Below are 26,367 nucleotides of genomic sequence, written 5' to 3' on the forward strand. Positions count from 1 at the left end.
AAAAAAAGAGAGAAGGAGATTAAATTTCGTTGAAATCTTTCGCGTTGACGCGATACTAGGGACTCTAGAAAAGGGGAAAGCGAGCCATTTTTCTTTCAATAGAGGAGAGGATGGGAGGGTCGTGTTTTTTCTAGGAATTTGCTCCACTCTTCTTGAAGATAAATAACGGTTGGGAAAACATAGCCATCTACAACACCATCACAACTCTCTGACGGGGGAGACGATTTCCGGTTTGCTCTCGAAGGGGTATTTTTTTTCAATAGTTCTAAGAATATTAAAGCAAAGCGTTGTTAGACTTTAAGGAATAGGAGTCGATTGGCTTCATTATTGATTTATTTAAAATTGTTTTTTTATTCAAGTAAAAAAAACTTGAAGCACTACTTTCAAATATCTCTTAACATAAAATGAAATCCATAATTACCTCTTAAATTGCTCATAAAAAGATCATCCCCGTTCCCAAGCTACACCGCAGTGCACTTCAAAGTGTTCATCTTTCCACAAGTCAACGAGCCTCTCATGCTGTCACCGGGGAACGCAAACTTTTCCTGCCGCATCCAAGAATATCCCCGTTCTTTGGCAGCGATTTGCCGGAAAATTGTGCCATCCTTACCGCTGAAAAGCGAAGAAGCACTTATTGCAATTTCACCGTTGCGCGCGCTTCTACTCAGTGCCAGTCTTGGTCAAAGTGATTTATTTGGGATTATGAAATAACGTCCTTCGCAATGTGCCGCCGTGCGTTTTTTTTTATGACGAAACTTCATCAAAGCTTAGCACAAATAGCTATTAATTTCAGCACTTTGTGCGCTGGCGGCAGGCTTCGTGGCCCGACACTAGGGCGGCCTGAGGCACTGTGGGTCGTTGTGGAGAAGAAATTGGTCACAATGTGGTTACATTTTCTAAAAGGGGTTTCTTTATCTGTTCCAAAGTTCAAGTTAAAGTGAGCAAGAAATTTTCCATTATTGACGTATACAAAAATATTGATTTAATAGCGAAAAACTGCAAAAGTGATGAGAATTGGTCGAACAGCTTAGAGTGATTAAAATTGATATATTTCCCAAAAAAATCAAATTATTCGCTCTACAGCATTGCCTTGGCGTTCTCGATTGCGAGATTCCTACTCGAAACTAGGTGTCCGAAGGCTTGATTGTTGAGGCAATTGCAAACCTCTTTTTACACCTAAGCTTCCATGATATATTTCCCCTATTTCCCAAATCCATAATTTTTACATTTCCTTTTATTTATGTGTTAGGGGACACAAAATTACAAATTTTTAGCATTAGTATGGACTATTGAGTCGATGCCAAGCTACGACTTTTCGAAAAAAAATTTTTTTTATTAAATTCACCTTAATTTTTTTTAAGAGTAAGAGTATTTCCCGGGCAGACGGTAATAACAAAATTCATGCCATTTCAATAACAAATTCTGTTAAAATAACAAAAAGTGTTATGGAATCTTCCTGAAAAATCCATTTCTGCATAATGGTTTAATAACGGTTTATGTTATCATAACACAATTTGTTATTTGTCTGGTATTGGTTCAAAGCCAAAACAACTTTCCCGAGCAGACGGAAATAACTTGGGAAGGTCAGTTTTAAATATTGTGAGAAGATCGAAATATGTTTTTTCGGATGATCGGATTAGTTGTTAAAATAACAAAAATCAATAACAAAGATTTGTTCGAAGAATAACTTAAACTGTTATTATGTTGTTATTGCAATAACAAACCAATAACACAGAAGGAATCATGAAGGAATAACAAGATTTGTTATTTTGTGCGGAGAGGTGGAGCAGCATAATAACAAAAAATGTTATTGAACTGGTATGTCTCGATAACAAAAAAAGTTATTGTTTTGGTTTATTTGTAATTTGCAAATAAACCTGCAGTTGCCATAACTCCTCTGTACTAGTCAGGGCTGCAGAGTCGGGTACCTCCAAGCGACTTTGAATCCATACTTTGAAGACAACCCCGACTCTGGATGCAGCATATGACATCAACGATGACTTCAGCTCTCCAAAAATACCCGACTTCACAGATTCCGACTCCAAGTAAAAGTTGCTGAAAATTTGCTGAATCCGATGCAGTCTCCGAGGTCTCACTCCAGCTCGAACTTCAACGTCAGCTCCGACTTCCTGGCTCTGTGAAAATAATAACAGTTTTTGTTATTCACACATCAAAAATTCTCAATAAATAAATCAATTCCGTTAGGGAATATAACAAAATTAAAAAAAAAATATGAGCTCTCAGAAGTTAATTTCAATGGATTAAGTTTAGATTGAAACCCCATTTCATGCTGAAATAAATGACCCCGATAAAATTGGTCAATATTATTTCATAGTTCTTGCCAATTTCAGTAAAATCCCTTAGGGGGTATATCAAATAATTAAAAAAACCAGCTTTAAAAATTTCAACTTTTTAGAATAATTTTAGCTTAAAAGCCAAAAAAAAAAAAAAAAAAAAAAAAAACGGTGATGAGATAGAAATTTGGTGTCAAAGGGACTTTTATGTAAAATTAGACGCCCAATTTGATAGCGTACTCAGAATTCCGAAAAAACGTATTTTTCATTTAAAAAAACACTAAACAAGTTAAAAAGTTTTAAAAATTCTCCCTTTTCCGGTACTCGACTGTAAAATTTTTTGGAACATGTCGTTTTAAGGGAAATTTAATGTAAAAAAAAAAACAAAAAAAAACTAAGACTCAAGTATCATTCCATTTCATTAAAAAACGATTTTACGATCATGACTTTTATTTAAAAAGGGCCAATAATTCGATTTAAGCCTTTAAGGAACGGTAATTTTTGTTTGTTTTTTTGCACGATCAATTTGATGAAAACCTGGTTTATATCACAAGTTTGTATTGTGATGATGATTTTTTGGTAAATATGACAAAAACATTCCCACACATCAATGCCGAAAATGATACGAAACTTTAAGGCATCACCCTAATAATTAACCCTGCAAAAATAAATGACAAGACCTTCGGGCACCCGAACAGGTTCCAACCGGAAACGGTGCACTGAGCTGAAGTCAATTGATGGACAATTGGAACCGGCTCTGGCCAAAACAAAAAAAAAATGATCGTTTTTAGAGAAACCATTGGATTTGACCGTTTTTATCATTTGATTGCAGTCTTTTTAAAATGGATTCTTAGAAGGTGAATTTATCTGCACTTTCCAAAAAAAAAATCCACCAGAAAATCCGGTTACATCACTTTGAAATTTTGAAATCTACAAGTAAATTCCCATCTACAGCAATCTACATCCACCGTGCCACACCAAAGTGCGAAACAAAAAACACTTTCATAAAAAACGCTCTCAATGAGCGGTGTGGCGTGCAGCGCAGTATTTAGTACCTGGCCGTTTGCCTGCCGTTGATTGTTTCCAAAGACTTTATCATTATGCCACACTGGAAAAGTTCCTCCGAATCCCCCTCCCCTCCCCCGTACTTCCAAACAGTTGCGTGATGAACGTCGGTACCTTCGCGGCTCCCCGTGCTCGGAAAGTAAATTACTACTATCAATTTGCTTGCCATTTACGATCAGCCATCAATCAATCGTTCGCGCGCAGTCGAAATGGTGAATGAACGACGTGAAAGGAAAAACACGGTGTGGGGAGTTGGAGAGGGCCCGCCGTTTTTCGTGCCACGTTTTTATGATTAAGGACCTTTGTTGAATGGGGCTCATTTGGGGAGTTGGGGGTAGGAGGTGGCTAATTGTTCACTGAAGGATAACGAAAGGGGGGGGAAAATGGGAAGTTTTATTTTTCTTTGCTTCCGCTTCCAACACTTGATGATGGGAAAAAAGAGAGAGAAAATTCAACAAGATATTGAACTAATTTATTAGTATTCTGAACACGTGCAAAACACTAGAAGTACGTTATCAGTCTTATTTCCTGAAGAAGAAAAAAACGTTTCAAAAGCGTTACTTCTTCCATACAAGTAGTCTCTATGCAAATTTGAAAGTTGCCTGTAGTAAACGTAAACATGTAATCAAAAGATTGCCTTTTCAACTCTTCCAAAGAACTTAAAACAATCACACATCCGTCATCTAAAAAATTATCCAACAGAATGAATCATGCGAGAGGCGAGCTCTCACTCTGACTGCAAACGTCAAACGCTTTCGCATCCGCTTACTCTTCTCAAACGTCAAAATTTTCTCTCGCAAACAATTGCAGCGATGCCAAAAATACCCGAATGAATTAAAAGGTCTGCAAACGAACCTAATTCTTTTTCAACATCAATTTTGCTGATCATATTGATATTAAATTATTTTCCTATTTGTCCTATTCTCTACATTGCCCTTTTATGAAAGCATGAAAATAAATCATTATTTTAAGAAGGGATTAACTAATCGTTTTAGAGACTTTTGCTAAGCTGAGAGAGCAAAGATGTTTTAGAGACTTGTGCAAAATCAGTCAAAAGTATTAAAGTACTGTGCATCAACTTACCAAAACAACTGTTCCAATTCGCCCCATTTATCCCGATTTGCTTAAAATAACGATACTTACTGAATGGAATAAAGCAAAAAACAAAAATGGAACGGTTTTGCCTTCCTCACCTGAGGTAAGGCTATAATCCTGCTCTAAAATTGAACTTTTTTCAGAAACTTCGTAGACCCACCTTGATGTATATATATCGACTCAGAATCGAAAACTGAACAAATGTCTCTGTGTGTGTGTGTGTGTGTGTGTGTGTGTGTGTGTGTGTGTGTGTGTGTGTGTGTGTGTGTGTGTGTGTGTGTGTGTGTGTGTGTGTGTGTGTGTGTGTGTGTGTGTGTGTGTGTGTGTGTGTGTGTGTGACCAAAATTTTACTCAGTTTTCTCAGCGCTGGCTTAACTGATTTAGACCAAACCGGTCGCATTAGACTCGATTTAGGGTCCCAAACGTCGCTATTGAATTGTTTGAAGTTCAAAAGTTATGTATAAAAATGTGTTTTCACAAATATCAGCATCTCACTTAACTGTATGTAAACTATGTCCGGATCTATCAACCGACCCATCGTTGGTTAGGTAATTGAAAGACCTTTCCAATTTGTTCAAAACATTGATGATCTGGCAACCCTGTATTAAGTTAAGGCCACTTTAGTGATGTTTGTGTACTTTTTTATTCCGGATCTAAAAAAATAGATGAAATTTGTTTTCAAATGTATGTGTCCCATCATGTCACACACTGTTTGTAAAGAGTGAGGAAGGCATCAACCACATAGGTGGAATAAGTTAGTTTTTTGAAAAACATGATGTTTTTTGGAAAACTCATACGATCGTGTGGATAAAACGGACCACGCACTAGACTTACAATCCAGAGGTAGCTTGTTCTATTCCCGTGGCGAGTGCTCTAAAAATTCGAAGCGCAAATATTATTTTTTTAACATTGTATGAATTATAAACTTTTGCAGATGTCATAAAATAAATAAAATCATACGTTTTAAAACAACTAGAAAACTAGCACACAAAAGTATTCTTTTTGCTTCCATTCCTTTTTCCTTGGCTATATATTTCAAGTTGATGGTGCTGTTTTTTTTATAATCAAAGATTAATTGGAATTTCTTCATTAAATAAATTTATATCAAAGTATATTGCCAAAAAAATATTGAATAAAGGTTACACTAGAACTAACTCATTTAGATTGCTTATTTAGCCTAAACCTGGAAGACCAAATTTAAAGTTTAAAAAGGCCACACATATATTAATTCTAAATTTATTCCACTGACATTAAAAATTCGAAAATTTACAACATTCTTTCAGGCAACCTTACCCAACTTGATTTTAAAAGAAAAGGCGTTTGGTTAGTACTGTACAATTTTGCAAACAGTTCGCAATTTAAAAATTCTTTTTTTTTATTTGGATAAAACTTTTTCTTTGCATTCCATGTGCCAAAAGAAGCGATTTGGCATCATTATTTTTTCCATCAAAGTCTCCATACAATTTTAGGGGATGATCATATAAAGTGGGCATGTAAATGTATGAAATTCTGTGTCTACAAACAAAAGTATTGATCATTATCTTATGATAAGGACTTTTCGGGAAAATAGGTAAACGGAAAGAATCCGATTTTTCATTAAATTTTTATCATTTATAGTCCCAAAATATGTGTTCCTTTATTTATTTATTATTTAAATATTTTTTAAGAAACTGATAAATACATCTTCTGAGCCATAGGTAGCGTACTTTATTACGTAACGCATTTTTTTTTTGTTTTTGACTCCCCCCTCCCCCTCCTGTAACGCGTAACTCAAGGTCTTTTTGCAATTTTGTATGAGTGCTTATATGAGAAAATGTTCGTTACGTAACAGCATTTTTCATCATTCTGAAGTGATTTTTTGATCGATTTCGAGTCTTCGGCAAAGTTGTAGGTATGGATAAGGACTACACTGAAAAAAAAAATGATAATTTTTTTGTGACTTATAATTTCATTTTTTGTCACTAATTTTTTTTTTCCTTTTCTGACAAGTTTTAGGGGAAATAAAATGCCAACTTTTCAGAAATTCCGAGAATAGGCAAAACATTTTCGAGTTATGAATTTTTAATCCACACTGATAAAAAAAATCGAAATATTGGTCGAAAAAAATGTTCAACTTCATCTTTCAATGTAAAATCGAAGTGCACCATTTTCAAGTTATAACCATCTTTAGGTTACTTTATTGATAATAGTCGCAGTCTTTAATTTTTTTTTAATTAGTGCCCATGTTCGCCCACTTTTGAAAAAATATTTTTGAAAAGCTGAGAAAATTCTCTACATTTTGCTTCTGTGAACTTTGTGGATAAAACCCTTAGCTGCTGAGATATTGCCATGCAGCGGTTTAAAAACTGGAAAATTGATGTTTTCTAAGTCTCACCCAAACTAATGTCAATATCTCAGCAATTAATCGTACGGTTGTCATTGTTGAAATATGAAACAATCGTGAAATTTTCCGATATTTTCGAAAACATTTTTTTCAAATTTTCCAATCAAGACTAACATTTCAAAAGGGCCAAACATTCAATATTTAGCCATAATTTCATATTTTAACATTGTTAATCGGACCATTAGTTGCTGAGATATCGACATTAGAAAATGGTGGGTTGTTTGGGTGAGACTTAGAAAACATCAATTTTCCTGTTTTTAAACCACTGCATGGCAATAACGTCATGATTCGAAATCCGGACACTTAGTACCATATTATTTTTGTTATAGCTGGCAAAAAATCATGTAATAAGTTGGAAATGTAGCAATATCATCAGGATTTAGTATGAACATTCAGTTTTAAGAGAATGCATGCAAATATGTCTTTTCTAATAATTTTTCATCACAATTTGAAAATTAAAATGACTTGTTGTGCTTCGAATCCCGGACACTGTTTAAAGCTGATTTGAAATCCGGACACTTTTGCTTCAAATTCCGGACACTCGATTTTGCTTATGAATCGCACAAATTTGGACTGCAATGTTAGTGAATGGCATTTTTCAGGTCTCAAATAAGCTGTTAACATCAAAACAATCGATAGTTTACATAAAAATGGCTAAAATTTAAGAAAACCAAAACATAAATTTCTGCTTTGCCTTCCCGGTGCTTCGGACGTCTATGAAATATTTCCGTTGAAATGTTTCGCATTTTTGGTAAACTTTTAATTTTATTTTATTAAATTGTGTTGGCATTAACTACAGCGTTCAAACAAACTTTAAATGAAAGTTGATGTTAGATTTCATCAAATAACACAGTTTTGACATTCATAATGTGAACTTATATCCAAATAATTGATAAAACAAGATGAGGTGTCCGGGTTTCGAAGCGTCCGGGAATTCGAATCATGACGTTATCTCAGCAACTAAGGGTCGTATCCACAAAGTTCAAAAAAGCAAAATATAGAGAATTTTCTCAAGTTACCTAAAAATGGCTTTAACTTGAAAACAGTGCACTTTATCAAAATTTCACAAAAGTAGTTATTGATTGCAAATTTGATTTTACGTCGAAAAATGAAGTTGAACAATTTTTGCGACCAATATTTCGATTTTTTTGAAAAAAATCAGTACTGATTAAAAAATTCATAACTCGGTCAAAGATTTTTTGCGCAGCCTGGAAATTTCTGAAAAGTTGGCATTTGATGTCCTCTAAAACATATAAAAAAAAGAAAAAAATTAAAAATAGTGTTTTTCTGCAAATCAAGTTTTGGTAATAAAAATATTAATAAAAAATCCTAAATTTTTTTTACCGTGTATCATTTTTTTCAGTGTAGTCCATATCCATACCTACAATCTGCCGAAGACATCAAATCGATCAAAAAAATCCTTCATAAGATACTGATTTTTGAATTTTCATACATTATTTTTCTATGAACAGCTGCCAAATTCGTATGGAAAATTATATTGACAAACTAATGATGCAAAATGGCTTCTTTGGGCACCAAAAAAGTTTCAGTCGGATTAAAAAATACAAAAAAAATCGAATGACCGAAATCTTAGAGAACGGCTCTCCTGCCAAGTGCGTCTACAATGAAACAGTTAAATAACTCTGGCTGTTGACATAACATCGATCTTATATTTTGGTCAATGCTAGAACACATTACAATAAAGAAAATGCAACAACAAGCTTATCAAAACATGCTGATGAAAAACACAAAAATCATTGAAAGTTAAAAATCAAAAGTTTCTCATTGATGACTGCCCTACCCTGCTTATTTTTGCCTTGGGAATTGAATCAGGGGGTTTTCCTGATGTTGATTTTTTTTATCGTCAACTTAGTGATGGTACACAATTTTGTTTAGAAGATATGCAGTTTAGAAAAATAAAGATTTTTTGGAAAATATCGACAACCTGGCTAAATTTTTCCTTCAAAAAATAAACAAAATTGAATTTGCAATCGAAAAGTACACTACATTGTTCTACTTTGTACTCTCTTTTTGTTTTTGATAAAATCTAGAGTACCGTTTTCAAATTATAGTTAGAAAATATAAATTTCTTTTCTTTATTTTCAATTTCTTCTCAGGAACTCTGGAAAATGGGTCATTTTGTTTCGAAGAAACAGCCACACAAAATTTCATAAAAAATATCATTCAATGTCAATTAATTTTGACCGGCGGTGCCTCTCATGACAGTATGGTTAGTTTGTTCTGATTTGAATAATCAACAAAATTAAGTGAACTCATTCTTGAGCCAGACTCACTTAAAACAGATCGAGCTAAAGATTTATTTTCGTTTTCAAAGGTAAATATTTCTTTATATGTTTTGTATCCCACGCCGGAGTCCCTGAACTCTCCAGCATTCCCAAGAAAAGGCAACATCCAACGGAAGCTTTGTTCCGAGTAATAACAAAGTGTACAATGAATATTTCATCTCAAGCAAGCTTCGAAGCAACGAAAACGAAAACGAAAAAAAGCTCGCTCGAAACAAGACCAAAGTCGCATGCAAATTCTGCAAAATTCAAATGGAGAAAATTTCAATAACAGCATGTATAGTGCACAAAGGTTCGTTCGTTTGTATCTTCGTGAGAGTGGGGGGCGGTGAGGGTGGCAGTATAGGTACACGTGGGATGTTTGTTCGGGATCAGAGCACCCGGAATCGGTACCAAATCAGCAGTACGGAAAATTCTACCCTCCGGGGGCTTTTTTTCGACGTTTGATATGTTTTCTATGTTCTTGCAGGACTTGCGACGAATTGATTTGTTTGAGGACGTTTTATGAGAAGAAAATTAACTTGTTCTCTGGGGATGGTAGGCAGGTTCGGTGCGTTTTGGTTGAGGGAGTAATTTTAATTGAAAATTTCAATTAAAATGTCCGTTTGGAAAGGATATCAGTGCAAAAATTTGTCATTTCAATAGAAGCTATGGACGAACATCATCTGTTTGGTGTTTCTTTGAACTTTTGCTTTTTCTGATTACTTTCAATCGATCAAATTTATCTGGAAAGATTCAAATTGTTGAACTTTTCGTTATTAATGGGTGTAACTTTTGTCAAATCATGACAGATGTAGCTTTGTTCCACTAAATTTTAATGAAGTCAACTGCCACAATTCAAACCCGGGCCCGGAAATTGCCTGTTTCGTAAATCACTGCCTGAGCAAATTAATCATACAAACAAAAGTATAATTCATTTCCAGCGCACACCCCGCACGCTATTACCATTTCCCGTCGCTTAAGGCGCAGCACAGCTTTTAATTGCCATCAACTTTCATTAATAAAACTTGACGGCAAGAAAAATAACGACCCAGCCGCGAAAAAAAAGCCACAAAGCGAATATCTCTCCAAGTCATTATTCTTCAACTCCTCCAACTTCTGCCAGAAAAAAAACGAGAGTCCAAAAAACCGCCTGCCGTTTGTTGACTTTTACCGACTAATATGACGCACCGGTTACGATTATAAATGATGCAAACTCTTTCACCTTCCAGCAGCAGCAGCAGTGTTGCCAAAAAGCACCACCCACCGAAACCGACAAGTCTGGTGGGTGGGATTCATTAATCTTGACGCGCCCACCCACTCCCCCCGGAAAAAGCTCCCTGGCACCTGGCCTGGGGAAGGAGTCTGGGCTGAAGGGTGGAAAATTAAAAACCGGCAAGAAATATGAATTTTTGATGGGGATGATTTTTTGTTGTTGCTTTGCTTTACTTAAGGGTTTGCCGGCAGCTAGCGGGCTCACGTGTAACGGAGGGGAAGCCTTTTCCTCCGAAGCTCCTGGTTAGGCTGGCAAACATGGCACATTTGCTTTGGTGGAGGGTGTGGTGTTCTGGTAAACGGCGAAGGATCATGAGCGAGGAGATTTTCAACGCGATGAAATAGAGTTGTGCATACAAGCTGGGTAAAATTTCAAAGAGATGTGATGGGATTCTACGCTTCGAAAAAGAAATGAAGCTGACTGACCGATTTTAGCTGTCTTGAGCGCAAACGAAAGGGCTTTCAAGAAAAAATAGTTAAAAGTTTCAAATATCTCAAGCTCTTCAAATGCTCTTTTGAAGGACTCGGGACCAAAAAGGTTATGTCTGAAAATATTTGTTAGGGTACCAAAATTTTCGTAATTTAATTACGCAACTTTTGGTACCCAAACATGGTCATCGCTGATATTTTAAAGCAGGGGTGACCAAAGTAAGGCCCGCGGGCCAAACGTGGCCGTAATGTAAAATGGCCCGTTGACCCCTTGTAAAGCGATTTTAATCCTTTTTTTACAATTATGGTTTATTTTAAACATTTATATGCCAACCTTTTTTATATTTTGTAAGTAAAAAAACTTATGATTTATCAATATTTTGATCCCCACTTTATGATACAAATAATTTGTTCAAAAAAATATATACTTAAAACAACTTCACACGTTTGTGAGTGAAACTAGTAAGTATCGTGAAAACTTTCATCAAAAATTTTGGAAATACTTAAAAAAACGTTCAAGTTTGACTTAGGTAGAATTCTTTAATAGTTGCAAAAATATAAGTTTTCATTATTAATGTGCAAGTCATAATGACCCTTTTATGAACTGAACCTCAAACTTACATTGCACTTCCTTCGGGATTCAAACTCATTACAGTAAGATAACGAATCTGATTGACTACCAACTGATTCAGGCAGACAAAATGTGGAAATCGGAGGATGTTGCAAATATTTTACATAGCTTTCGTCGATCAACCCACTTCTCTCACACTATTAAAAATTGGCTCGAAAAATCAGGAGCAAAAAAAATTTCCAAAAAAACTTAAAAACTTAAAAAAAAATTATGTGCAATCAGGTGAAATAAATTAAATATGCATTCCTTTGCATTTAGAATCATTTAAGCATGTTTGGGTTTGTTCAAAATAATTAGAATTTTAGTGAATTTTCGATGAAATAAATGTTGAAATTCTGGCTCTCAACGATTTTTCATTAGCCACACTTAACCTATGCATAAAATTACGCTTTTAGAAGAATTGTTCAATATGTAATGTTACCATTTTCGAAATATAAAAACTAAACATTAAAAACTAGAACATTCAGCTATAAACTTTTGTTCAAATACCTAAATCAATAAAATCAACAATACCGATAGAAAACCGTTATTTTGAGGTTTCTATTATTTTGAATTCACTTTTTTTTTCAAATAACAGAAATTGAATCTTTTAAATTAAACTAAAGTAATTTATTTTTTTAATAACCTTTTTTGTAAATTTGGCCCGCAAGCTCATTTGAGCTTCAAATTGGCATCATTTTAAAGTGATCGTAGTTTTGGTGAAAAAAAAGACATTTTTTGTCATTTTCGTCATTTTCGTTTTTTTTTCGCGCGACGCGTCGAAAAACCCAGTTTTTATTTTCAAAAAATCGTATCTTGGAATACTGAAAAGCTAACATCACAATTTTTTGATACACTGTGTAAAATTTTCCAAGGAATCTGATAAAAATATGTTCAAACACAGGCTCTTTGGTACCGAGACCTTCAAAAGAGCATTTAAAGTGTTCACTTTAATAGTTTTTAAAGAATTATATTAATAATGGAAGGCAATTTATCATTGATGTTTTATATATAATAGCACGATTTCATCTCTTAGATAGACCAAAAACGCTGAAACTTTCATCAAAATCGGTGCACATCATTACAACTCCTAGAACAAAGTCGTGCCCCCAGTGAAAATCCGGCACTTGAAATTTTGAATTTTGAAAATATCTTTTTTGCAATTCCGTCGTGAAACTACTTACTTTTCCTGTCATTCTTGAACGACGAAATAGCCTACTTTTCTGTACCAAAAATAACAGAATCGAATAGCAACACTTTTCAAAATAAATGCTGAAAAGTTCTACTTTTCAGCACTCAAATGGGTGCTGAAAAGTTGAACTTTTCAGCACTTGTTTCGAAAAGTAACACTATTCACCATTTTTTCGATTTAAACGATTTATTGACAAAATACATGAAAATTTGACATAAAATTTCACTCAGTATGTGTTTTTTGGAATTGCAAAAAATGTTTTATGGAACTCGTTGCAAAACTTGATTTTTTCAGCATTCTTCGTATTTATCCAACTCGGTGAACCTCGTTGGATAAATGTACGACTCGTGCTGAAAAAATCCTCTCTTTGCAACTTGTTGCATAAGCTACTATTTTGGAAAATTTTGGTATTGATCATACGATTAGTTCAAAAGTTAGAGCTGTGTGATGTTTTTTATATACAGAGTAAATTTCTCAAAAAAGGTGAGGGATCATTCAGAATCATTCTCTCCAATGATTTAATTATAGTTGCACTCGAATTTATCTCTCCAACTCAGTGTTCACGACTCGATCAAACTTCTCAACAAATTTTACATCGATTGGATTCCGCACTCTTATTTGAGATCGTTTGATTTTTTGCCTTTCTTACAAAAGAATGGTTTAAGGATTGCTTCTGGAAAAACGCTTTTTCAGAAATCTTAAAAAAATCGTGTCCTGCGGGGAATCGTCCCAGAAAAAAATCCTGTGTGTGTGTGTGTGCAACCAACCAAACGGGACCACGCGGTCGCTTCTTACAAATTGAGTTGTTTCCATGTATTTTTAGATCTACATTCTATACATGCAAATAACTCGCATAGGCATTTGGAAGGTGTTAGCTCTGCCGAGCTTCGGTGACCCATTTCTACGCTGGCTAGCCGAGCGCGAGGTACTTCAGCTTTGTCGGCAAGCCCGCCCTGAAGAACGTTTGGACCAATCGGATTCAAACGTTATTTAGAACTTCCGAACCCTTGTCAAATGGACAAGGACCCAGCGCGTATATAGTTGATGGTGGTAACAGTATTCCTAATTCCAGTCATAGCTCACCAAGTCGCGATGGCCTAGTGGTTAGCATTTTTGCTTACCAATCCAAAGTCGGGGGATCGAACCCCGACTCGAGCGACTTTGATTTTTCGTACATGTTCAGAGTTTCAAGATTTATATTTCCTATACTTTCTCGTTGGGAGCAGATGGGAATCGAACCCAGGACCATTCGCTTACAAAGCGAACACCGTAACCAGTCAGCCACGGCCGCTCCTATCGTCCCAGAAAAAAATCCTACACTAAAATAAAAAAAAAGTACCAAATTCCTAAATTCTAGGAATTTTGCCTCCTTTCCTTATTAAGTTATCCAAAAACTCCGATTACCAAATAAAGAAAAGAGGCAAAATTCCTAGAATTTAGGAATTTGGTACTTCTTTTTAATTTCAGTGTATTACTAACTTGAAGGTTTAAATGCGCTCTTTTTTAATATTACAAATATTATATTTCGGATTTGTAGCCGTGGGGTCGGAGACGAACATTTTATTTTTAAATTCACAATTTTCGACCAATAAATGTGGTCAAAGCCATTTTTAGAGGTATTTTTTGGACAATTTTAGAGATAACACTATCAAGTTAAAAGAATTAAGTTTCAAACAAAAATCCATTCCAAAACATGCGTCATAAATTGCTTGGGCCAAAAATTTGAAGCTTTTCCAAAAATTATTTCCAGAGATACAGCCATAATAGTGTTTTTCGTCTTATTTTTACCCTATTTTTTCCCATTAAATTTTTGGCTTTAAACAGAATCATATGCTGAACATCAAATTCGAAGTCCCGGCTCGTTCTCGCTCGAAAGATCGAGAAGTCGTCAAGTCGAAGCATAAACGCCAGCACATATACGCATGCGCGTTTTACGCTGCGTGTGAAAGTGTCCTGGCTTCTCATAATAGATTGACAAAGTGCAATATCGATACATATTTTTAAAGTTAATCATAGACTTGCATTAAAGACTGGGTGCCCTTAATTATTTTTCTAATTATGCCAATCCAATAAGTTTTTCTTGTTTTTATATATTTATCTTGCGACCCATTATGTTCTTCTGAATTTAAAAAATTGCATCCGAGGTTTAGTCTTAAAAGATTCGAAGTTTCAGATCAAATTCTCACTGGGTGGTATCATTATGTTTCTAAAAAATTAATTGCACCAATTTATCGGAGTTTCACCATTTTGTAAGAAAGGCTCTATTTTACCTCTGGTGATATTAAATCTGGTTTTGAATATTGAAGAGGAGATGGCTTGAAATTTGAAAAATAAGTGTAACGGCATAATTTATTGAAAATTACTAAATCAAATAAATCAACTAAGAAAGCTTAGCAAACATGTGTCATATCATTTTCAGTTTTTTCACTATTGAGAAAACATTCTTTAAAAAAAATGAAATCTAATCTAATCTAATTTGAGCATTAAGACAGTCAAGAAGCAGTTATGGTTGTTATGGAAATTTTGCATGATTTCATTCCAACACAAACATCATATTCATTGTTTTGGTGCCTATTCTATCATAAAATCCCGAAATCCAAAGAAACTTGTAAGTATAGCGTAGTTTTTTTTTTTTCAATATCTATACTAGCATTTTCCAAAAGTAGTGGCTTAAAGATTACGAACCGGTTAATCATGATTTTGCTCCAAATTTAGCTACCTTGTGTAGTAAATGGCAAATGTAAATGCACCAAAAATTCCATTTGTACTAGACAACAATCCTTCCCTAATCCCTCCGAGGTTGAATGGGCGTAGCCTTGGAGCACAGTGTGGAAATTCACTTCATTCGATATTTTTGTTAGTATCAGACAGTAATCAAAGTGCCTCAAAAAATTAAATTTAATCAAGGTGATACGGGATGGCGCCACCATATTGAGCACTCGACTTGAGGTTTTAAACATAGGTTTTTAGGAAAATAGAACGATGCAGCAAACTGTCGAGTTAAAAAAATAGATTTTCATTGAACAGAAGAACTGCCGCCTCGTTTTTTCATTGTTTACGTGTTCATAAGATAGCGTACATATTTTTTGCAATTCCGCTATAAAACTGGCATCTTTTCCTATCCTTTTGGAGAAACAAAACGGTCTACTTTTCTCTACCAAAAATAACAGAATGGAAAATTAATTCCTTTCAATACTAGTGCTGAAAAGTTCTACTTTTCAGCACTGAAATGGGTGCTGGAACTTGTAACGAAAAGTAACATTTTTCAATATTTGTTTTGAACGGTGAATTTACTTAACTCATAGCTGTTTGACATTAACCTCCGGTAAACCTCGTTGGATAAATGTACGACTCGTGCTGAAAAAACTTCTTTTTGCAACTTGTTGCATAAACTACTAATTGAGTAGCAAACACCGGAACAAGACATTTTTGATCTACTTTAATAAAATTCTCATGTACTGCAGTTTCAAAATCCGGTGACATTAGTTTGCACTTTTCCAGGCAGAACAAAAACCTTGTCTCGTGTAGTGCACTATTAGTTCCGAAACATTTAAAAATCTGCACAGACCTAGTATCACCTGCAGTCATGATGATGTTTCCCAAAAAAAAAAAACCCAACCCACGGTACACGTTGCTCACCGAGGCGTGCAGCCAAAAGCTAAAAAGTTGAAAGTTTCATAAATCTCCGGGATGCCACCGCTCCGTTCTGCTTTCGCTGTTGGCAAACTTTTGCTATGATATTCGGGGGGCTGCTGCTGGAGTAAACCGCCAAGCTTAAAAGCAACAGTTTTGACGTGAGCATGAGCCACGTTGAACAGCAGCGATTCAATAATGCTTTTCGGAGATTTTTTTGTTCACCTTACTTTTTAAGAATTTCCCAGTGCAGTGATGGAAATTTCACTGAAAATTATTGATGTTTGGTTTGAATGCAGATCTCAAGCAAATTTCAAATGCATTCAGTTTTTCCCATCCCTGACGTCCAAACTTTAACTTTTTCTTCCGGAACGTCACCTGTTAATGGTATAACACAACCAAACCAGGTCATACCGGGTGGGGTGGCAAGAGGTGCAAAAGCGGAAACGGCGTGAAATTCATTCTCCTCTCACTCTCTGGGAGCATTTCCCAAGAATGGCCACCACGTCGCGACGGACCATAACGGAAAAGCTCGTTGTTGGGTGGTAAAATGGACGCGGGCAGGTAATATGAATAGACATTTGTTATGATTCATTACGGGGACGACGACGATGGCGTCTGGCCACGGTTCTGGCCATTACTTGTTGTCGAGGACACGACGTCGCGCTGACTTGTTGGTGGCGACGTTCTTGACGAGGGATTCGATGGAGGGCAGAAAGGAATGTTGAGGGTAGGACGTAAATAAAATGCAGTCAAGTAAATTAAAGCGATAGAAAAGGGAGGATTTTTTATGGAGAATAAGGCCATACAAATTTGTTTATAAAAATGATGTCTTTTTCTCAGCCCAATTTCAAAGGAAAAGCAAGTTGGTCTAAATCTAAATCGTCTCAAATGATAAATATTGTTAAACGTTCCTTTATCCATCAGTTGACAAAAAATAGGGGGCAAAAAAATAACAAACAAATAGATATTTAAAAAGAATTAGATCTGCGTTTATCTTAAAAAAAATTGCGATTAAAAATAAATTTAAAAAGAACCTACAAATTATAGTCCGATATCAAATATGGTCAGCAATCAATATAGACTTTTGTAAAATTCAGAGATTTTTTGTTCCTTTGTTGACTTCCCAATATTTATTTTTGAATTGTTAAGAGAATTATTTTCAATGGTTTTTTTTGTTTTCTCGAAATTTTCTCGTATTTTATTTTTTTCAAAATTTTAAAATGGTAAAATGAATCACGGTCGATCCCGAGTAGTAAATAACAAGGGAAATGCGTTGAAATTCTTTTCTTTAGTATCAATGCTATAGTTTGATATTCGTGAACCCTCAAGGATAATTGACTAGCTAAATTTGGTATTACACTATTTTTTGGTATTTTTGGTGAATATGATATTCGGATACTAGTTTTTGAATTTTTGTGGTATTCTAGAGTGTTACAAAATTCCTCTGAATTTTTTTCCTTTAATTCTGCATACAAGACATTTCAAATAAGTTCCAAAGGAAATTTGTTAAATCATTAAATTTTCTGAGTTCTCAAATTTTGATAATTATTTTTTTTCCCATATTATTCAGAAACAATGGGAAAATTCTAACCAAATTTGAGAGAGAAGGTCATAAGTATTAGATCAAAATGACGTTTCAAAACGATTTTTTTTTTCATTGGAAGTGAAAAATATCAATTTTCCCTTAAAGAAATTTGTAAAATCGCCTAAAAAATCTCTTAGTCTGATGCACTTTAAATATTTTTTTTGCAATTCCGCCGTGAAACTACTTACTTTTCCTGTTATTCTTGAACGACGAAAAAGCCTACTTTTCTGTACCAAAAACAACAGAATCGAATAGCAACACTATTCACAATAAGTGCTGAAAAGTTGAACTTTTCAGCAATTGTTTCGAAAAGTAACACTTTTTAACATTTTTTTACTCAAGCGATTTATTGACAAAATACATGAAAATTTTACTTAAAATTTCACTCAGTGTGTGTTTTTTGGAATTGCAAAAAATATTGTATGGAACTCATTGCAAAACTTGATTTTTTCAGCACTCTTCGTATTCATCCAACTCGGTAAACCTCGTTGGATAAATGTACGACTCGTGCTGAAAAAATCCTCTTTTTGCAACTTGTTGCATAAACTACTATTTCATAATTGATTTTTTAAATAATTGATAATTTTAATGATCAAGTACTTTGATCATCGAGTGGTAGATATGTTGTTTTTTTTGGTGAACTTATATCCAGTTTCATTTTTTTCAACATTTATTCTTAAATCTGTGTATTATTGAGATGTTTGACAAATAAAAAAATCCAAGAAAAAAATCCTGGGATTTTGAGAGACAAAGAATCTAATTATTAGCCTCAGTTTAAATAATGTCCTGATTCCAGTTATACTACTGTCAAAATCCAAAAATTGATAAACAAATATTTGTCCTCAAGTTCTACTGCTTATTTTTTTTAGTGTCAAAAAATATATATTTTAAATAGCAAAAAAAAAATTTGTTTGCTTCCTTCAATAATGGGAAAAGGTCAAGATCAAAAATTCTAACCATAACTTGTCTTATTAATTTCTCATAAATTCCATAAGAGCAGTCCATATCTAAGCAACTGAAGTCAAATCATTGTCTGAAAAAGAGTTGTTTAGGTTAAATATGATTTTCTTTTTCGAATATATTTTTGTTCAGAAATGAATTTGGATTTTGTTAAAAATATTGAATTTTGCTTGCAAACTCAAAAAAAATCAAATATTTTATACAGCATTTTTCCGAAGAAGTTTCGTAGAGCGTCCAATTTCCCGGGGGTAGGGTAGGGTAGTCATCAATGAGACACTTTTGGTTTTCAACTTTCAACGATTTTTCTAATTTTTTCATCAGCATATTTTAATGAGCATTTTGTTGCATTTTATTTCTTTTAGTGTGTTCAAACATTGACAAAAATATGAGATCGATCCGACATCTACAGCCAGAGTTATTCAACTGTCTCATTGTAGACGCACTTGGCAGGAACAATGAGACAGCTGGAGAACTTTAAATTTATTGACAATTGTTCTGGTCTTGGTTCTGATTAATATTTTGCAGAAAAACTGCATAGGACAGCGAGTACGAAAATGTATGATGATCAATTAACAGCCTGACTGCATGTAAAAAATCACACAACTTCAAGAAAATGTTTTTTAAAATAATTTTTCAAACCGAAATCGTAAATATAATAAACTTAAAAAATATATCTGAGGTATTTTTTGACGATTAATATTTATTTTACCAAGTGTTTGGACAGTGAGTAAAATGAATCCATACTCCACAATCATAAAATTTCGTTTAAACTGGCCTCTCTGACCAGTTTGAGAGAGTGTCACATAAAGTCCTTGAAAATCTAACTCCTCGTGTTTGTTTTACTAAAAAACCTCTCAAACAATACAAAGTAGTTTTATTATGACACATGATTTTCAGGTTTGTAATTGACTTCAGTAGGCTCTTTTTTCTTAGCACAATAACATAATTTTTAAGTTTTAGTAATTCTTCTTGCACAAACTTATTTGAAATATTTAACGCTACAAATTCGATTTTCATCCCATTTGATTATGGTTATAAAAAACGGTAAAAATACAATTTTACTTTGGCGGTAAGGCGTTTAAAAGCTTACCTATCGAATAAGGCGTTCTCGTCCAATTTTAACAACACATTCAAAGAATTTTTATAAGACAGCTGCGGAGTTGTTTGCATCAGATTTTTTATCTCTTTCTAGCAATATTTTTGTGTCATGCGATTTCTAGCTAGTTTTTTTTTATTGACCACCCGATTTGTCAGTCAACATATATCGCAGGGCTGGACAGTTCGAGCTCGATCATTGTTTGCATCAGGACACTGTGACGAGGAGTGCGTTATTTTTGGATTAAATTGTATTGTATTTCACTGGGCCTCGAAAGCCTTATACTTTCTTTCAACTTGCTTCAGTAATTAATATTTCCTGAAATAGATCCTGATAACAACATTTTTGATTTATTGTATATGAACTAAACATTTAATTTAACTGAACAAAATCATGTTGAGGTTCATTTACTATTATTTTCACAGCATCTAAAAAATGGTTCCAAAAAGTTAAGAAAAATGTCTTCCGCTCGAATTTCGGGAATTCCCAGGAAATTTGTAAATTTTTTTCATTGAATTTTTTAAACAGATGCGAAAAAAATACAAAGTTTAATCGGGCTAGAACATTTATTTTCTAACCTGGGTTGTAAAATCGTCTCAAAAGACCAAAGCTTTCGTTTTTAGTGAACCGGCTTTTTGAGCGGTTCGCTCTTTTTTGCCCACCTCTAGTCTAAACTTAGATTTTTCAATTAAAATTTGATTTCAATTAAAAAAAGATTTTCATTGAAATGTTGCATGTTGAATTTTGTACGTCAGCCAGGGGCAAAAAAAAATATAATTGATTCATAAGATTATTTAATTTAATCGTTCATTTTGTTGAAATGCATCGTATTTCAAAACATGACATAATATACAATACATCATTTCAAACAATCAGAATTGTGGAAATTGCACATACTCTATTTTATCCCTCTACTGACCAATTTTTCAAGAATGTTTTTTTTTCCTGGTTAGCTGGTTATTTAATTATTTTCTAATATTTAATGTTTTTCTGTTTTCTTTTTTAAGTATTTCAACATTTGTCATGTTTAGTTGACATAACCTAAAGCTGCAACATTTTTTTTTTTTTAAACATTAGCAAAGTTATATATAACAAGTCAAATCACCGAACCACCACCTCCAAGTTCTTCTTTTCGATGCTTTTTAGAAATTAAAAATTAGTTGAAAATTGATGTTTGGCGATTTGTTTTAGATCGAAGCCTGCTAAACCTGGGTAATTCTCTACCAACTCACATGAAATCGGGAAAAGTTGCCCCGACCTCTTTTCGATTTGCGTGAAACTTTGTGCTGAGGGGTAACTTTTGTCCCTGATCAGGATTCCGAGGTCCGTTTTTTGATATCTCGTGACGGAGGGGCGAAACGACCCCTTCCATTTTTGAACATGCTAAAAAAGAGGTGTTTTTCAATATTTGCAGCCTGAATCGGTGATGAGATAGCAATTTGGTGTCAAAGGGACTTTTATGTAAAATTAGACGCCCGATTTGATGGCGTACTTAGAATTCCGAAAAAACGTATTTTTCATCAAAAAAAAAAAAACACGAAAAAAGTTTTCAAAATTCTCCCATTTTCCGTTACTCGACTGTAAAAAATTTGGAACATGTCATTTTATGGAAAATTGTATGTACTTTTCAAATCTACATTGACCCAGAAGGGTCATTGTTCATTTAGAACAAAATCTTTCATTTCAAAATTTCGTGTTTTTTCTTACTTTGCAGGGTTATTTTTTAGAGTGAACAATGTTCTACAAAGTTGTAGAGCAGACAATTACAAAAATTTTGATGCATAGACATAAGGAGTTTGCTTACAAACATCACGAGTTATCGCGATTTTACGAAAAAAAAGTTTTGAAAAAGTTACTTTTTGCGTTTCTCTTTGTTTCGTCGTCCGTGTCTGTCGCGGGTGACCATGAATGGCCATGATCGATGACGACCAACTTTTTCAAAACTTTTTTTCGTAAAATCGCGATAACTCGTGATGTTTATAAGCAAACCCCTTATGTCTATATATCAAAATTTTTGTAATTGTCTGCTCTACAACTTTGTAGAACATTGTTACACTCTAAAAAATAACCCTGCAAAGTTAGAAAAATCACGAAATTTTAAAATGAAAAAAATTGTTTAAATGAAAAATGACCCTTCTGGGACAATGTAGATTCGAAAAGTACATTAAATTTCCCATAAAATGACATGTTCCAAATTTTTTTACAGTCGAGTAACGGAAAATGGGAGAATTTTTAAAACTTTTTTAGTATTTTTTTCGATGAAAAATACGTTTATTCGGAATTCTGAGTACGCCATCAAATCGGGCGTCTAATTTTACATAAAAGTCAGTGTCTTGCGAACCTTCGTGGTGAACGGACACTAGAGCTGCGGTATTTTTTACTACCTAGGCTCAGAGTTATTTCAAAACAAAATTCATAGTCTTTTTAAAGACTACCTGAGTTATTTTCCAAAATTCTAAACAGTCTTTTCAAGACTAACCCCACCTGAAATTTTGTTGTATTTTACAAACAAAGCCATCTTTTAAGAGAACTTTGCTTGCAAAATGCGTCAAAACAAAGGTAAACGCAAATCTTCTGAAGATTTGGTCGTTACGTCGGTGAAGCGTTTGAACGCTAAACCGGCTAACGGAAACAGAAAAAGAAAACAGCCTCTTCTGAGGTCTGATTCTGATTCTGAATGTGAGGTCAATCCTCCAATTCCATTGACAAACAGTTTCGGTGTTTTATCCGAAACTGATGACAAGGAACCTTCTCCTCGTACTGAGCCTTCTGCCGTCGAGAAACGAGTAAAGGCTCCGCCAATTGTAGTGACTTCCGTCTCCGATTTGGCCAGCTTTCGAACGCAACTGAAGAATTGCAAGGAAACTTGCAATTTGAAGGTTTCGTTCCAGCTTGGTCGAAGAGGAGAATGTCGCTTGTTGACGGAATCTTTACAAGATCACCAAACTTTTGTTGGTTATTTGAAAACCACAAACACAATTTCTACACGTATGAGACCAAGAATGCTCGGCCATTCAAGGCGGTCTTGAAAGGTCTCTCCAACGACTTGTCGGTGGATGAGATCAAAAACGAACTTAAGGTGTTGCTTGGCTTTGCCCCATCCCAAGTAATACCAATGAAGAAAAAATCAAACGGGAATATTTCTCGCTTTGGTTTGACTTCACAATTTTATCTGATTCATTTCAACAGAAATGAAATCAACAATTTGAAACTTTTGGACAAAGTTCAGTTTTTGTTCCATGTACGGGTAAAGGGAGCATTTTAAGAAACATGGCGGTAATGGCCAAAATCTGACCCAGTGCCGGCGTTGCCAGGCATTCGGTCACGGTACTGATCATTGCGCCATGGTTCCAAAATGCATGGTTTGCGGGGATTCTTCTCACGACAAGGACAATTGTCCCGTGAAAGAAGTCACCCAATTTAAATGTGCAAATTGTGGTGGAAATCACAAATCAAATTTTGGGATTGCCCCATCAGAAAAAGGTTTTGGATTCTCGTGCTAAGCATCAGCCGAAATCCAAACCGAAATTTTCTCAAAGTCAGGTTGTACCTGCATCTTTAAATCAAACGTTCGTGCTGTCTCACTCGAACAATGCTAGAAATACCCCTACCGTGGAAAAGTTAGGTAACAACAATGGCATTTCTTATGCTAACGTCGTTTCGGGTTCATCCACGAATTTTAAATCCTCTACCAATCTTTTGAAATTGGGCAGGTACCTCAAATCTCATTTGAAAATTTTTCTGCTGGCAACGCTTTGGGATCTTCTGATCTCGGCGATGTTACGTTTGAAAAATGAGTTTTTGCAAAACTCACTGTTTGGTTTGATTCAAACAATGAGTAATGCTACATCCATGATGGAAGCAATCCAGATTGGATTAAAATTTGCGAATGATGTTGTTCTTACCCTGAAGTTTAATCATGGATCTAAGTAATTCCATCAATATTATGAATTTTAATGCTCGCTCTTTAAAAGCGAAAGAAAATGAATTTTTCAACTTTTACGAGTTCATAACGTGCATGTTGCTGTTATAACCGAAACATTTTTAAAAACTGGCACTTATTTGAAAAGTGATCCAGATTATAAAGTTATAACTAATAACCGAATGAATCGAAATGGCGGTGGAGTTGCAATAGTTATCCACCGTAGTATGACTTATAGCACGTTACGTGACTTTAAGTTAAAAGTTATTGAAAGTTTGGGCATTGAACTTGAAACTTCTTTTGGGAAAATTATGATTGCAGCTGCATATTTGCCATTCCAATGCACTGGGGAAAATAAAAATTATTTCAAAGGGGATTTGAATAAACTTACTCGGCATAGATCTCGATTTTTGATCATCGGTGATTTTAATGCCAAACACCAATCTTGGAATAATTCAAAAGTAAATTCCAATGGTAAAATTCTGTTCAGAGATTGCACTTCTGGTCTTTATTCGGTTTTATACCCGAATGGGCCAACTTGCTTTTCTTCTGTTAGAAATCCATCAACAATTGATTTGGTGTTGACAAATCAAAGTCAGTATTGTGGTCCTTTAGTGACTCATGCTGATTTTGATTCTGATCACCTTCCAGTAACTTTTTCACTTTCTCATGAAGCAGTTACCAGACCCAATAGTTCTGTGTTTAATTACCACAAAGCTAATTGGGACAGGTATCAGCATCATATTGAGAATAATTTAAATCATGATTTTGTTTTAGAAACCAAAGCTGATATTGATTCAGCCTTGGAATCTTTAACTAATGCAATTTTGGATGCTAGGAATATTGCTATTCCTAAAGTCCAAGTCAAATTTGATTCTCCCATTATTGATGACGATCTTCAGCTTCTGATTCGTCTGAAAATGTTCGCCGAAGACAGTATCAACGTTCTCGTGATCCTGCACTGAAGCGAATTCAAAAGATTTGCAAAAGGTTATTGACCACAGATTCACTCTCCTGCGAAATGAAAAGTTCGCAAGAGATGTCGAACAAATTAAACCTTATTCCAAACCTTTTTGGAAACTTTCAAAGGTTCTTAAGAAACCTCAAAACCCATCCCTTCTTTAAAAGATGGTGATAATATTCTATTAACTAATGGGGAAAAAGCTCAAAAACTTGCTCAGCAGTTTGAGAGTGCTCATAATTTCAACTTGAATGTTTTGAGTCCTATTGAAAATCAAATTTCAATAGAATTTCAGAATATTGTTGAACAAGAATTTTCATCAGATGAAGTTTTTAATACGGATCTGAATGAAATAAAATCTATTATCAAAAATTTAAAAATATGAAAGCCCCTGGTGAGGATGGCATTTTTACATTTTAATTAAAAATTACCAGAAGCAACTTTAAGTTGCTTGGTCAAAATTTTCAACAAATGTTTTGATTTGGCATATTTTCCCAGTAGTTGGAAAAATGCCAAAGTAATTCCGATTTTGAAACCGGATAAAAATCCTGCTGAAGCCTCAAGCTATCGGCCCATTAGTTTGCTTTCATCTATTAGTAAATTATTCGAAAGAATAATTCTTAATAGAATGATGACGCACATTAATGAAAATTCAATTTTCGCTGATGAGCAGTTTGGATTTCGCCTTGGGCATTCAACTACTCATCAGTTGTTGAGAGTTTCAAATTTAATTCGAAGCAACAAATCTGAGGGCTATTCTACTGGCGCTGCTCTTCTAGACATAGAAAAGGCATTTGACAGTGTTTGGCATAAAGGTTTGATTGCGAAATTGAAAAGGTTTAATTTTCCGATTTATATCGTGAAAATTATTCAAAATTATTTGACGGATCGTACTCTGCAGGTATGTTATCAGAATAGCAAATCTGATCAACTACCTGTACGTGCTGGCGTCCCTCAAGGAAGCATTTTGGGTCCAATTTTATACAATATTTTTACTTCTGACTTGCCTGATTTGCCCCCAGGATGTCAGAAATCACTTTTTGCTGATGACACAAGCATCTCCGCCAAAGGCAGAAGCCTTCGTGTCATCACAAGAAGATTACAAAAGCTTGGATATTTTCAATTCTTATTTGAAAGAATGGAAAATTACTCCAAATGCTGCAAAACTCAACTTATTATTTTCCCTCACAAACCAAGGGCTGATTTTCTTAAACCAAAAGTCATCACATTATAAAGATGAATGAGGTAAATTTAAAGTGGGAGGATCAAGTGAAATATCTTGGACTTGGTTTTGACAAAAACCTTACTTACAAGGATCACATTGAAAGTATCCAGGTTAAATGTAACAAATATATTAAATGTTTGTATCCACTTATAAACAGGAATTCTAGACTTTGTCTCAAGAATAAACTGTTAATTTATAAACAAATTTTCAGACCTGCCATGCTTTATGCTGTGCCGATCTGGACAAGCTGTTGCTTAACCAGGAAGAAAAACTTCAGAGGATTCAGAACAAAATTCTGAAAATGATTCTGAAACTTCCTCCCTGGTTCAGCACCAGTGAACTTCATCAATTAGCCGA

General features: G+C 34.5%; 1 protein-coding gene across 4 annotated transcripts in view; it reads right to left on the reverse strand.

Annotated features, from left to right (window-relative positions):
• Window positions 1-26,367, reverse strand: part of LOC6039460 (zwei Ig domain protein zig-8) — a 378,844-nt gene that overhangs the window by 303,697 nt on the left and 48,780 nt on the right. The window lies entirely within an intron of this gene.

This window comes from Culex quinquefasciatus, chromosome 3, assembly GCF_015732765.1.
Source record: "Culex quinquefasciatus strain JHB chromosome 3, VPISU_Cqui_1.0_pri_paternal, whole genome shotgun sequence".
NCBI lineage: Eukaryota > Metazoa > Arthropoda > Insecta > Diptera > Culicidae > Culex > Culex quinquefasciatus.